Here is a 5,000-nt window from a genome sequence, read left to right as displayed (position 1 = left end):
CGGAAAAGACTGTTGGTCCAGACAAGGGGGCAGCGGCAGCCATGCCAACAGGGGGGAATCGGCAGCGCAGATTTTTCGACGAACATGGGCTGGACGCTGGACTGGCCGGGCCATGCAGGAAAATTCATCGAGGGGACACGCTGAAGAAACAGCGCTGGTTTAGACACGGTGGGCGCAGTGTTGGAATCGGCAGCGCCGATGAAACCGGCAAAGTCGGCAGAATTGGCAGCGGGTGCTGGCGATGGGTCTGGACGGGCTGGATAGTCCAAGGCTCGACGAGAAAGACCGCAGGTTGAGACACTGGGGCAGTGGCAGCCCGCGGGACAGTGTTGGCAGATTCGGCAGCGCAGATTTGTGCGGCTGCAGGTTCGTCGGGGAAAATCGGCAGCGCAGATTTTTCGACGAACATGGGCTGGACGATGGACTGTCCAGGCCAGGCAGGAAAATTTGTCGAGGGGACACGCTGACGAAACAGCGCTGGTTCAGGCACGGCGGGCAGTGTTGGAATCGGCAGCGCCGACGAAATCGGCAAAGTCGGCAGAATCGGCAGCGCAGATTTTTCGACGAACATGGGCTGGACGCTGGACTGGCCGGGCCATGCAGGAAAATTCATCGAGGGGACACGCTGACGAAACAGCGCTGGTTCAGGCACGGCGGGCAGTGGTGGAATCGGCAGCGCCGACGAAATCGGCAAAGTCGGCAGAATCGGCAGCGGGTGCTGGCGATGGGTCTGGACGGGCTGGATAGTCCAAGGCTCGACGAGAAAGACTGCTGGTTTAGACACTGGGGCAGTGGCAGCCCGCGGGACAGTGTCGGCAGATTCGGCAGCGCAGATTTGTGCGGCTGCAGGTTCGTCGGGGAAAATCGGCAGCGCAGATTTTGCGACGAACATGGGCTGGGCGATGGACTGTCCAGGCCAGGCAGGAAAATTTGTCGAGGGGACACGCTGACGAAACAGCGCTGGTTCAGGCACGGCGGGCAGTGTTGGAATCGGCAGCGCCGACGAAATCGGCAAAGTCGGCAGAATCGGCAGCGCAGATTTTTCGACGAACATGGGCTGGACGCTGGACTGGCCGGGCCATGCAGGAAAATTCATCGAGGGGACACGCTGACGAAACAGCGCTGGTTCAGGCACGGCGGGCAGTGGTGGAATCGGCAGCGCCGACGAAATCGGCAAAGTCGGCAGAATCGGCAGCGGGTGCTGGCGATGGGTCTGGACGGGCTGGATAGTCCAACGCTCGACGAGAAAGACTGCTGGTTTAGACACTGGGGCAGTGGCAGCCCGCGGGGCAGTGTCGGCAGATTCGGCAGCGCAGATTTGTGCGGCTGCAGGTTCGTCGGGGAAAATCGGCAGCGCAGATTTTGCGACGAACATGGGCTGGGCGATGGACTGTCCAGGCCAGGCAGGAAAATTTGTCGAGGGGACACGCTGACGAAACAGCGCTGGTTCAGGCACGGCGGGCAGTGTTGGAATCGGCAGCGCCGACGAAATCGGCAAAGTCGGCAGAATCGGCAGCGCAGATTTTTCGACGAACACGGGCTGGACGGTGGACTGTCCAGGCCAGGCAGGAAAATTCGTCGAGGGGACACGCTGACGAAACAGCGCTGGTTCAGGCACGGCGGGCAGTGTTGGAATCGGCAGCGCCGAGAAAATCGGCAAAGTCGGCAGAATCGGCAGCAGGTGCTGGCGATGAGTCAGGACGGACTGGATAGTCCAAGGCTCGACGAGAAAGACCGCTGGTTTAGACACTGGGGCAGTGGCAGCCCGCGGGGCAGTGTCGGCAGATTCGGCAGCAGTGTCTGCCGATTCGGCAGCGTTGGCTTGTTGGCGCGGGGGGCCGATGCGAGTGGGGACTTGGGCAGCGGGCAGTGAAAGCAAGAGTTTCCCCGATGCTGCCGGGAAAAACGCTCCCCGGGATGGCCGGGTGAGATGACCCGGCGGCCCGTGACGGGTCATTCAATTCCATGCCCCGTCAACATAACTCCCGATGTACTGTTTGCTTTTTCGGAAGAAGAGATCCATCCCCCCATCCTCGGCCAGCCAAAAACGCTCCAATTAATGGCCGGGTGAGATGACCCGGCGGCCCGCGACGCGTCATTCAAATCACTGCCCTATCGGCTACAACTGCTGATGGGTGGGATTAGAGGCCTGCCATGGTGGTGAGGGGCGGCGAGGACCGTGAAAGCTAGAGTTTTTCAGAGGCTGCCGGGAAAAAGGCCCCTCGGGTGGCGGGGTGCGAGGACCAGGCGCGTCATTCAATTCTCTTCCCTATCAACTTGGCTCCCGTTGGCGGGATTGGAGGCCTACTGTTTGTTACAGGGCTAAAATCGTCAGGGGAAGAGCTGACGAAACAATGCTGGTTTGGATGCAGGGGGTAGTGTTGGAATCGGCAGCGCGAACAAAATCGGCAAAGTCGACAAAAAAGACTGTTGGTCTGGACATCGGGGCAGCGGCAGCCATGCCGACAGGGGGGGAAATCGGCAGCGCAGATTTGTGCAGCTGCAGGTTCGTCGGGGAAATCGGCAGCGCAGATTTTTCGATGAACATGGGCTGGAAGATGGACTGTCCAGGCCAGGCAGGGAAATTCATCAAGGGGACACGCTGACGAAACAGCGCTGGTTTAGACACGGTGGGTGCAGTGTTGGAATCGGCAGCGCCGACGAAATCGGCAAAGTCGGCAGAATCGGCAGCGGGTGCTGGCGATGAGTCTGGACGATTTATAGTCCAGGGCTTGATGGAAAAGACTGTTGGTCCAGACAATGGGGCAGTGGCGGCGCGGATTTGTGCAGCTGCAGGTTCGTCGGGGAAAATCGGCAGCGCAGATTTTTCGACGAACAGGGGCTGGGCGCTGGACTGGCCGGGCCAGGCAGGAAAATTCGTCAGGGGGCCACGCTGACGAAAACAGGGGCTGCGGAGTGGAAAATCGGCAGCGCAGATTTTTCGACGAACAGGGGCTGGACCGGCCGGGCCAGGCAGGAAAATTCGTCAGGGGGGCACGCTGACGAAAAGAGGGGCTGCCGCGTGGAAAATCGGCAGCGCAGATTTTTCGACGAACAGGGGCTGGACTGGCCGGGCCAGGCAGGAAAATTCGTCAGGGGGGCACGCTGACGAAAAGAGGGGCTGCCGCGTGGAAAATCGGCAGCGCAGATTTTTCGACGAACAGGGGCTGGACGCTGGACTGGGCCAGGCAGGAAAATTCGTCAGGGGGCACGCTGACGAAAAGAGGGGCTGCCGCGTGGAAAATCGGCAGCGCAGATTTTTCGACGAACATTCGTCAGGGGGGCACGCTGACGAAAAGAGGGGCTGCCGCGTGGAAAATCGGCAGCGCAGATTTTTCGACGAACATTCGTCAGGGGGGCACGCTGAGGAAAACAGGGGCTGCCGCGTGGAAAATCGGCAGCGCAGATTTTTCGACGAACAGGGGTTGGATGCTGGACCGGCCGGGCCAGGCAGGAAAATTCGTCAGGGGGGCACGCTGACGAAAACAGGGGCTGCGGAGTGGAAAATCGGCAGCGCAGATTTTTCGACGAACAGGGGCTGGACCGGCCGGGCCAGGCAGGAAAATTCGTCAGGGGGGCACGCTGACGAAAAGAGGGGCTGCCGCGTGGAAAATCGGCAGCGCAGATTTTTCGACGAACAGGGGCTGGACGCTGGACTGGGCCAGGCAGGAAAATTCGTCAGGGGGGCACGCTGACGAAAACAGGGGCTGCCGCGTGGAATGGCAGCCTACACGCAGATGCGAATTCGGCAGCGCACGATGGCTTGAGCAGGTCATGGGTTCGACTTGGCGCGATCTGAAACCTGGACGAGGGACTGTCGACGCTGGACGAGCCAGCGCGGTGGCCTGTCGTGCCCCGTTCAGGGGGGGCCTGCCGCGGAGACAGCCCTCGCGGGCTCGACAGCGCAGGCCAGCGTCCCCGACGTCGCTGGCCGCGGCAGGCGAGCTGCCGGGGTTCCCGCATTCCTACAAGAAAACGTCGTGCTTTCCACATGAAACCAATCCAGTAAAATCAGCCATATTTTTATGAGGCTGCCCACTGAATTTGGGGTCATTCCGGGCCGGTTCCTAGTTTTGCGGATTTACTCGATTTCTAATGGTAGGAAAATTAAAACAAATACTTCCCGACCTCGAAAAATTCTGGGAAAATTAATGAAGGTGGATTGGATTTTTGCCAACCTCTGTGCAAAATTTCAGCTCAAAATACCAAGAAATGAATTTTTTAGAGGGGGGGTGACAGCTGGGACCTAGTAGTGTCTCCCCCTGCCAGAGCTGCAATGACACTTATTGCTCTTTAGGGAGCCACCAGGCCGGCGCCCCTCAAAGACCACACGCGCGCGCGCGCCCGCCCGCGCTGGGCGCTGGGGCGCTGGGGCCTGAGGGCCTGGGGCCCTTGGGGGCCCTTGGGCGCTTGGGCGCGCGCGCGCGGCCCCCGCAGCCATGCCGCGCTGCGCGACGCGCGGACAGCCCCTGCTGGCTTGCTCTCTCGCCCGCGGGGGGGCTGCCTTCGGGCCCTGGCCCCCCGCGTTCTGGCCTGCCCCCCGCGTGGGAGAGGCTAGGCGCTGCAGGGGCCAGCCCGACGTCGCTGGCCGCGGCAGGCGACAGCCCGACATCGCTGGCCGCGGCAGGGGCCAGCCCGACGTCGCTGGCCGCGGCAGGCGACAGCCCCTGCTGGCTTGCTCTCTCGCCCGCGGGGGGGCTGCCTTCGGGCCCTGGCCCCCCGCGTTCTGGCCTGCCCCCCGCGTGGGAGAGGCTAGGCGCTGCAGGGGCCAGCACGACGTCGCTGGCCGCGGCAGGCGACAGCCCCTGCTGGCTTGCTCTCTCGCCCGCGGGGGGGCTGCCTTCGGGCCCTGGCCCCCCGCGCTCTGGCCTGCCCCCCGCGTGGGAGAGGCTAGGCGCTGCAGGGGCCAGCCCGACGTCGCTGGCCGCGGCAGGCCCCCCGCCGGGGTTCCCGCATTCCTACAACAAAACGTCGTGCTTTCCACATGAAATCAATCCAGT

Source organism: Populus nigra, chromosome 2, assembly GCF_951802175.1.
Source record: "Populus nigra chromosome 2, ddPopNigr1.1, whole genome shotgun sequence".
NCBI lineage: Eukaryota > Viridiplantae > Streptophyta > Magnoliopsida > Malpighiales > Salicaceae > Populus > Populus nigra.
This window is presented reverse-complemented; position numbering follows the sequence as displayed.